Source organism: Ictidomys tridecemlineatus, chromosome 8 (genome assembly GCF_052094955.1).
Source record: "Ictidomys tridecemlineatus isolate mIctTri1 chromosome 8, mIctTri1.hap1, whole genome shotgun sequence".
NCBI classification, from domain to species: domain Eukaryota; kingdom Metazoa; phylum Chordata; class Mammalia; order Rodentia; family Sciuridae; genus Ictidomys; species Ictidomys tridecemlineatus.
In genome coordinates this window covers 33,431,444-33,442,266 of record NC_135484.1, presented here as the reverse complement: position 1 = coordinate 33,442,266, position 10,823 = coordinate 33,431,444, and the positions used below count along the sequence as shown (strand labels likewise).

The following is a 10,823-nucleotide window of genomic DNA, read 5'->3' as shown; positions in this document are numbered from 1 at the left end:
GGGGTGTGGCTGGAGGAAGTGGTTCAGTGGGGGTGTAGCTGTTGGGTATATATTTGTATCTGGCAAGTGGAGACCTCTGTCTGCTTTCTGATCATCATATGAGCTGATTCCCTCTACCATACTCTTCCACCATGATATTCAGCCTCACCTCGAGCCCCAAGGAATGGAGCCAGCTGCCTACTAAGATCTCTGAAACCATTTGATCTTCTTCGATAAACTGTGAAGTTCCTGAGGGTAAAAGTATCATGCCATATTCATCTTTGACTCCCCTGATTCTTACAAAATACTTGATAAATAGAGGTGCCCGATAAATATGAACCATGCTAAATGAGACACAAGTAATATATTTGCATGGTGTAATATGAGAGATACGAGGAAAATTCCTTTGCCCTGAAATATTACCTTTCAGAGCCATTCTTAAATCCTTTGATAAATCCTTTTGCATCTCCTAGAATCCTAGAGCCCTCAAATAAATTTTTCCTACAGTAAAATTGTTCTGGTCAGATCCTTTAGTTACAAAAGCGAGTAAAGCTGACTAAAACACAGGTAGAAGGGATTTTCCTTTACAAGTTTATCACAGTCCACTTCCCAATCAACAAACTATTCATTATTTATTGTATGTTAAAATACAAATGATTATGTTTTGGCCATGAGACAAGAAGAATTTTTATAATTACCTTTTCTGCTACCCAGTTTAATCAAACCAAACTCTTCTCTAAACTCTAGGGATATTGAACTGTAAAGACCTGGTGGAAAGTTCCTGAGAAAGCCTTTCCTGAATCTCAGGCTTCACTGATATCTCCTCTCTGGGCACCCATAAAAGATATTAAAATTATTTTCTCATCTGTCTTCTTGAACAAATTGTAAAGTTCCTGAGGTTAAAAGTGTCATGCCATATTCATCTTTGACTCCCCTAATTCTTACAAAATACTTGATAAATAGAGGTGCCCAATAAATATGAACCATGCTAAATAAGACAGAAGAAATTATCTTTGCATGTTGTAATATGAGAGATATAAGGAAAACTCCTTTGCCCTGAAATATTAGGCTTGCAAAGCCATTCTTAAATCCTTTGATAAATCTTTTTGCATCTCCTAGAATCCTAATATTAAAAAATGAAATATGGCTAAGATTTCATTGGGAAAACAATAGCAGAGAGGAGAGAAGTTGTTTCCTACAGTGGGAACAAACTCTGCTGCAGTAACATTGTAAGAGCATGGTATGGGCAGAGCTTGTGTGGGAGGGAATGTTCCAGAAGGAGGATGAAGAGTGTGATCCAGGCATCATCATCGGGGTCAAGTATAGGATTTGGGATTTGATTCTAAGCATAATAAGTAGCCATTAGAAAGTATTAAGCAAAATGCTGACATGACCTGATTTGGTTATTAAAAGATCACTCTGGCAGAGACTTCTCCATCTACTAAATCCAGGCTAGGCTAATTACACCAGCTCTCCCAATAAAAACAATCAGAACTTCCAGAAAAATTATTTTTAAAAAAATCTTTAAAGCATTGAAAAACCAAAAGTAAACAAGGGACTTCCAGGCCAAAATCAAATAAAAGACAGGAAGCCTGAGAGATCCAAGAAACCAAATAAATACCAAGCAGATAAATCATGAGACCACACTTAGATGTATTACAGTAAAGCTGTGGAGCACCAAAATCAAAGAAAAGCAATTTTAATCCAATCAAAAAAATAAAAGCTAATGTATTGGTTTTCTAGGACTGCCATTAAAAAAAAAATTGGTTACAAATTGGGTGGCCTTAAACAATGGAGATTTATTCTTGCATAATTCTGGAGGCCAAAAGTCCAAAATATTAATAAGAACAAGAAGAAGAAGAAGTGAGGATCTTGTTTCTACTATGTCTTGCACCTGGTGGTTGCCAGCATCCTTGACATTTCTTGGCATGTAAGTGTGCCCTTCCCATCTCCCATATAAAGTCTCTCTGTCTCCTCTCCTCTTCTTAAGGATACAAGCCACTGGATCTAAGTCTACTCTAAATCTAGGATAATATAATTTTGAGATCTTTAACTAATTACATCTTCAAAGACCCTGTTTCCTGGCTGGGAGTGTATTCAGTGTTAGAGCACTTGTGTCGAATGTTCAAGTCCCTGGTTTTGATGCACAGTGCCATTTTAAAGAAGAAGAATAACTTGGGGGAGGAAGGAAGGAAGGAAGGTGCTTCTCCAAGACCTGATTTCCAAATAAGTTCACATTATGGGTTTGTTGTTGTTGTTGTTGTTAATTGTTTATTTACCAAGAAAAACTATTCCTTAGCCCATATATTCATCTTTTATAGTTCAGGAGCACAAGTCAGTACAAACTTCTAAGGACTTCAGTCCCAAAGAGGTGATGGTGAAATGGACTAAGATTTTGAGGGATCTAAAAATTCTTTATATTCCCAAATCACTTTACACTCTGAAAGACACCAGCCCTTCTCATCTCCTCAAAATCTTCATGAACTCATAATTTCTGCAGAAATCTGCACATGCCTTTTTCTTTTTTGGTTCAGCCACACCAAATTTATAGAGCTGCAACCCCCAGGGCAACTGTGAATGTTCCAACAGTATGAAAACCACAGACACCTGGCCCCAAGACTCTGCGTCCAAGGTTGCGTCAAAGCATCTGAAGCCATGGCACTTACTGTGCTCCACACCAATGTTCCTTAAGGGCAGATGAAGAAATGGACCTAAGATAACATTCTGAAGTTCCAGATAGATATGAATTTTGGAATAATAATATTCAACTCCCTATAGCTTTCCTTCTGTCCCCTACCCCATATTCATGTTCCCACCGTGTGAAAAATACATTATCCCATCTCTAAATCCCTCAGAATCTTAGTCCATGTCACCATCACCTCTAAATCCTAAATCTCATCAACTTTTTAAAGTCTCAGATATTATCATCTAAATAAGATATGGGTGAGACGCTGGGGTATGATCTGTTCCAGAGCAAAATTTATCTTTCCCTTGTGGATCTGAGAAGTAAAAAAAAAAAAAAAAGAAAAGAAAGAAAGAAAATCTGCTTTCTAAATATAATAAGTCAGTCATAGAACAGACATTGCCATACTAAAAGGGAGAAAACAGGAAAAAGAAAGTGGTCATTGGTCCCAAACAACCTCCCAGTAGGACAAAATCTACTGTTTCTCAAGGCCTGAGATTAATCCTTGTGGCTCAGTCCACTGTAAAGACCCTGGAGCCCAATTCTATGGCTGCTGTTACTGTATCCAGTTTTACTTCCAGGATCAATCAATCAATCGATTGATCTATCTATTTTTCTTCCTTCCTTCCTTTCTTTCTTTCATTCCTTTTTCTTCTTTTTTTTTTTCATTATTTTTCCTTAAGGGGTATTACGCATCTATAGCTGAGCAATTCTATCAGCTATTTCCTGCCTATAGAATCTCACTGTCAACATCCTTCCTTAATTTTATTCAGTCTCTGTCAGTCTAAACTTGTAGTATTTCTGTAGATATAACATTCTCATTAACCTTGTGGGTTTCCCATATATTTCAAGGAGGTTCATACCATTAAACGTGAGTATTTTCCCACAGGTCCTTCCTGTGTAATCTCATTTCTATTTCTGGTTTCCACTGAGATTTTCAACGGATGATTCACATGCCTAATCTCTAGCAAAAGGTTTCCAGCCCCACACTGTTTGGTCCAGCACATGTTTTAGCATTTCTCTTTTTTTTTGCAATATGAATAGGTTGAAAATTTTCCAAATCATAATGTGCTGGCTCCTTTCTGCTTAACAGTTTTTTCCTCAATTGATCTCATTCCTGTCATATTTTACAACAAGTACTTACAACAAGTAAGTAGGCTGCACCTTTCACTCTGTGATCTGAAATCTCCTTAGCTAAATATCCCAATTCTCATTTGTAGTTGGTTCTTTCTTGCCAATCAAGATACTTCAATCTTGTTCTCAGTACTTTATAGGAAGGATTGACTTTCCTCCCAAGTCTAATATCATGTCCTTCTTTTCCTTCTAATACCTCACCAGAAGCATCTTTAACATTTATATTTTTACCAACTGTTTCTTCAAAGAAGCCTATGATTTTTTAATCAAACACCTTAAAATTCTTCCAGCCTCTACCTGTTATGCAAATTAAAACCACTCTGTATTTTTAGATATCTGCTTACAGTAGTTTAGAACATCTGTTTAAGTATGTTACAGTAACACCTTACTTTCTGTACCAAAATCTGTATCAGTTTCATAGAGTTGGCTGTAACAATTATACACACTGTGTTGCTTAAATGACAGAAATTTATTCCCTCACATTACTGAAAGCCAGAAGTCTGAATGGAGTTGTCCTTTCTATCTGGAGACATCAAGGGAAAAATCTGTCATGCTTCCCCTAGCTAGTGGTGGTTATTGGCAATTCTTGGCATTCTTTGGTTTACAGCTGCATTATTCCAATCTCTGCTTCTTGCTCAACATGACATCCTCCTCTCTCTGTTTCTGTGTTCTCTCCTCTTCTTAAAAGGACAAAGTCACTGGTTTAGAGCCCACTCTAAATTCAGAATGACTTTGACTTCAGATCTTTAACCAATTATATCAGCCATAATCCCCTTTCTAAGTAGGATCAGATTTTGAGGTCCTGAATAGATATGAAATTTTGAGGAACATTCAACCCCATACAAATAGGTTACTTTCAAAAGAGGTACAGTAGATTGACTTTCAATAGTAATAAGAGAAGTTAAAAAAGAGTGATATTTGCTGAAAGAAATGATATACTGAAAGAAATTGACTTCTATCCTAAGCTTAGTAATAATATATATTTTCAAAAAGATCAAAAGCCATTTTCAGGAAACACAGTCTGCTTAATTATGTGGAGAAAAAAATAGCAAAATTCCCATTCTGTGTAGAAGAGTCTCAGCCATGATGATGGCTTCTGGGTGGTCAATAACTCTGAAGGCCTCCACTAGCTAGGGTGTAGGTTTTCTCTTAGTTTGCTTAGAACATACCAAATGTCACATTCTTTCACCAGTGTAGATTACTTCACATCACATTGTCAAATAGAATACTAGAAGGATTTTTTGATGACCCAAAGAATTGAGGAGAAGGAAAAGGAAAATATGGAGCTGCTTGGACTAGTCAGAAATTAAGGGATAAATGTATCGGAGATTTACATAAATTTTTGTATGTCCTTGTGAAAGAAACATGCTTCACACTCTCAAGCAGGATCCCAAGAGGCAGAGATTGACAATACCAAACCCAGAGTGCTTAGAAAAGGTGGTTGATACCATGGTGCATTAGTAAAGTTTTCCAGGAAAGAGAGCACTAAGGCTTCTTCTCTAGAGGGGCCAGGAAAAAGCTAGACCCTGTGCTTGGAGAAGAGACATCTTTGGAAGAAACATCTAGCACAAGTTCAAACAGTGGCCTATAAGATAGTCTTTGTAATGCCTTAGGTGGATCATTTTCTCAGATTGAGACTTGCGAAACAAGCCCATATCAAGATAAGAAAGCAAAGTTTAGAGAAAAAGAAAGTAAAATGTCTTCAGGAAAGGTTTCCATATCTCATTTTCATATCTTTCTGAAACTCATTCCATCTACCATATCTGACCTGTTAATTAACCATTTGTTTTTCATGCATTATAATCTGTGTAGAAAATAAATATATTAAGTGGTTTATAAAGGGGAAAAATCATTTTCAGATAATTATACAATAAGTTTGCTGCCAATAGATGTTCATTTAAGAAAATTCTAAAGAATGTGCTTCAGCAAGAAGGAAAATAAACCTGGATATTAAAGAAAATGAAAAGTACAGAAAAGGTGAAAATAGGTCAGTCAATCTAAATGTACATTGACAGTATATTATGATGATAATAGTAGAATTTTTAAAAAGGTGAAAATAAAATTGATAATATCTAAAATATGCGAAGTTTATTGAGGAAATATATCCTAATAATAAAAAGTAAAAGTAGTTATTACTTTTAGACTTTGTTGATTTTTAAGAACACACATAAATTTTCTAGAGTAACCACTAAAAGAAGATTAAAAGTGTATAAATTCAAACAGGAAATAAAAATAAGATATGGTGACTTACACACACACATACACACACACACAATCAATCAATCAATTCTAAAGAAAATTCTGAAAAATTAAAAATAAACAGAATAGCATATGAGGGGAAAAATAGGACAAAATAAGAGGCTAAATTTACATCAGGTAAATAGACAATATTCACATTAATTTATTTAATAGACTACGTGAACCAGCTACAGGACAGAGATTGTCAGAAAAAAATAAAAGATACAACTGGATGATATTTGTAACAAATACAATTCCAATATAGAAAAATAGAAAAAGAAGGGATACAAAAGAAATACCATGGAAATGCTTACACATCACATTTTTAGGCAAAATGCTTGACAATAAAAAAAAAAGAAATTTAGCATATTGAGTAAGAGGTTTCACTTAAAAGGATAATATAACAATTTTATATTTTGCTTCATATATAAAAACTGTTTCAAACTATTATTCAAAATTTTAGTTGAGAGAAAAATAGTTTCTCTTGGAAATTGATGAAGAAACAAGTAGCAATATATAAATAAGACTGTATTAGAGTTGAAATTTGTAAGATGATAGTACTTGAAAAATCAATTTAATAAAATTGGTATAAGACACAAAGTAAACCAGTGTTGAATACACAGTCTTTTAAAGAACAAATGAAACATTTAAAACAGTTGACCATATATTGAGCAAGTTTTATCACATTTCAAAGGGCTAGAATACTATGAAGCACATTTTCTGATCACATCAAATTAAAAATGGCATTAATTTTTTAAAGGTAATTGAAATGATCCCATGCTTATAAATTAAAAAGTGCATTTCTAACTTACCCATGGGTCATTTCTAATTGACTCTTGTGGAATACAGTTAAAGTGGAACACAGAGGAAAAAAAATATAACTATATATTTAAAAAATAAGGGCCCAAATTTAGTGAACTAAGTATCTATTACAATTATTTAAATCAAAATCAACAAAATAATCTTAGAGAAGAAAGAAAATAACAAAGAATAGAAAATAATTAAATACAAAATAGAAAGCATCAACTTAGCCAAAAGTTGGCTCTCTGAAGAGTTTAATCAATTTGGCAAAATTCTGTTCCTATTGAATGTGTCTGTTTGCATATGTGCAGGAGGGGCAGAATGGGAGTTAAGAAGTAACTACTACTATCAGAAGTAAAGAGAAATTACTAGGAGCATTTTAGAAGTCAATTAAATATAGGAACAGGACTAGTGAGAACAGGATCTATCAACTGTTAAGGATGGAAGTCTTTCATAGGTCTCTAACCTGCCCAAACCTCTTATAAGTAGTCTCTCAATGAATTGTCTTCATTAGAACCATTTGGAATACTCTGGATATCTTTCTCCCCCACTTTTTGTTTCTCAGGAAGCTGAAACCTATGAATTTTAACCATGGAGTTCCTTGGCCAGTGGCTTCCAGTGGGACTCAGTTAAAGAAAAACCAGCAGGAAATCAGTAGAATGAAGTCTAGGTATTTATTTCCTTTTCTCTCTCTTACCATGTTATCTCAAACTGAATTATTCCTTCCCCCTCCCAATTTTCTTAGCTTCCATAAGGAAGTTCATTCTTTTCTCAGACTGCACTCTTGACCTTGTCCCTTCAGACTTAGAGGTGTTAAAAGGTCCCTGTTTGGGGGTTTTGTTCCATCCCTATTGTATATCTAAAGCTTGTGCATATCTTTGCATACAGTCTCTCTGTTAAGCTCTCTTCAAATTACTCAATTTGATCATGCCATATGTTACCTGCCAGGACCCTGACTGGTAAATGAGGTGAGGCTTCACCATTACGGTATCAGTTGATGCTTCTCCAGTTGAGCTGTCAGTGCATATTAATTAATTTTAATGCAAAGGTTTGTGCTTGTTATTCCAATACACTTCTCTCTCACTAAGCAATTTTGACTCCACCAAACTCAGAGAACACTTACCTGTGAAATGAATGGGGAGATGGGCAGCTTTGCCTTACATAAGATTCTCCTGAAGCAGGTATCCATTGATCTCCGCATGTCACACTGCTACATCATCATACTTTGTCAGCTTTATTGTGCTGTAGGGAAGGGAGTATAGACCATAAGTCTGTGTTGGATGGCCATTTCATGCTTCTATAACACGAAAATCCTTAATCTCTTAGTTTACAACTGTTTCAATTTTATGCTCAACTTAGTCATTAATCAGAAAATGTACCCTTCCATGAAATGGTGAAAGCATGAGAGGCATATATACCTGTACCTAAGCCCCAAATCTCTCACTTGCCACAGATGTGCTAACAGCCACATACCAACGCTAATACTAACTATGCTGAAACAGAAGCACATCTAGTTTTTGAAGGAAAAATCACAGTTACCTTGTATTCCGAAATGAATGAGGTTTTGTGGGGTTTTCTTTGCGCTGTATCTATTTTGCTATAATGGAGATCCATAGGGCCAGGCTGAATTTTGGTGTGGAGAAGACAGTTTCCAGCTAAAATATTCTTTCAAACTATCTCCTCCTTTGGGAAGAAATCACTGATTCTGTATCATGCTGTTGATCAACATCCTCTGCCCAAAGCAACCTAAATAATTACTGATTAACATTGATACACATAATTCTAAGACTGCATTTAGACCTGGTTTCCTGGCATGGAAGAATATAATATATGCCACATTATCAGCCTTTTTAACATGAAACAGACAAGCAAAACAACAAGTTCACAAGTACAGCAGGTCCTGGTGACATTCCAGAATAGAGTCACAGAGGTAAATATGCCGTTAGTAGATGTATGATGAATAAGCAGAGTTAGCATGGCCTGTTCAATGCTCTTCTGAACTCTGACACGCTTTGTTTTGTTCCAAATTTCAGAAAAGAGATCCTTTTCTGAAATCACCTTTAGGCATAGTTGGTGGTTGGTACATATTAGTTAGAATGTGTTTGCCTTCATAAAGGAAAAAAATATTCTTACCAAATATTCTTCTATATACAGAAGGAGTTCTTTTCACCTAACAAGAAGACTGGTCCAGGAAAGTAAGTGACTTGAAGAACCTGGGCCTGGCAGACACCCAGACTCACACATTTCTATCCTGCCATGATTAGCATGTCACTTCTGAAGCACAATTGTAACAGTACTACTGGGACCAGACAACACATTTGCATTCCCAACAGGAAGAAGGAGAATAGGACCATAGGTGGAGGAAAAGAAAAACAAAAAACAAAAAACAAAAAAAACCCAGGCCAGGTGAGTCTCTCCTGTGGATTCTGATTACCATATTTCACCACATAATCATTGCATATTTTTTGCCCATTTTTTAAATTTTTATGTTCTGCAAAAAGGTGGAGTACAACTACTACATGAATCTCTTATAAAATAATAAGTTGCACCAGTATTATTTAAAAATTATTTTTTACTAAACTGTCTTTGGTGCAAGATTAGAATGCATGGAATAATCCCGAATATATGTTAATGTAGTGCCAATGATTATATGGCAAAATAGGGTGTATTTCATTGGCTAGCCTGTGTCATTTGGCCAATCAGAGCTGCAAGGAACTCTGGGAGGGTATTTCTTTTTTTAAAAAAAAGAGAGAGTGAGAGAGAGAATTTTTTAATGTTTTATTTTTTTAGTTTTCAGTGGACACAACATCTTTGTTTATATGTGGTGCTGAGAATCGAACCCGGGCCACATGAATGCCAGGCGAGCACGCTACCACTTGAGCCACATTCCCAGCCCCAAGGGAAGGTATTTCTTAAAAACGTTTTTATAGGTGAATTATTACTGTGCATAAAAGTAAGCTTCATTGTGATATATTCATACCTGCATGTAGCATGGTATGGCCTATTTCTTTCCTGCCTTCTCTCCTTCATCTCCATCCCTACTCTACTGGTCTAGGAAAGTATTTTTAATAGAGAACAATGCCATTATGACAAAATTGGGGTTCTGTTACTACAGAAGAGGAGAAGATACTGGGAAATCAACTAGCAGTATCTAACTTAACTTTCTTTCATATTGTGATGTAACTCATTCCCTGTCCTAGAAGCACATCTTACAGACCTAACCTTGAAGAGTTTACACACAATTGCAGTAGTGTTTTTTAGAGTATTTGTGTATTGGGGGTAGAGTGGGGGTGTGGTAGACACTCAATTACAATCTGTATCAAGGTAGTTTATTATTTTTGACAATTTATTTTATCTTTCTCCCCTGCCAAATTTAATTTTATATATATATATATATATATATATATATATATATATATATCCTCATTGCCATAAAGTTATTAAATATTTTAAAACATTATATAGGAAAGAATTATATATATATTTTTATATATATAATTTATATATAATATAGAGAAAAAATATAGAGAGAGATGGTTTTACTACACCAATACTTGCCCTATTAATGTGCTTGTATATTTCATCTTTTTCTATCATAGTATTCATTGAATTTTATATATCATTTTATGATTAGCAGTCATAAGTATTATACTGTTATTAAAATTTATATCAGAATCATATCTGATAAAATTGATATTTTCTATCTTATACAACTCCTGCCAATCAAATAAGATAAAAATAATAGCTTTCACTTAATGCACACTTACTGAATGTCAGGCCTAGTTTTAAGTACATCATGTCATTTATTTCTTTAAGCCCCCCTTGGGAACAAGATATTATTGTTATTCCCATGTAAGGTAGGGAAACTGAGGCTCAGACATGGTTAACTGATCTTTCTAGAATCACAGTTACTGTTTATTTCATTTTTAATGATAACAATATATAATGATAAAGTATAGTTCTGATTATGTAACATTAATACCAGATT

At 34.9% G+C, this 10,823-nt stretch overlaps 1 pseudogene; it reads left to right on the top strand.

Moving 5' to 3' along the window:
- The first annotated feature begins 5,161 nt into the window (after nucleotides 1–5,161).
- On the top strand, nucleotides 5,162–5,538 carry LOC101973311 (large ribosomal subunit protein uL29m pseudogene; annotated as a pseudogene).
- The last annotated feature ends 5,285 nt before the right edge of the window (nucleotides 5,539–10,823 follow it).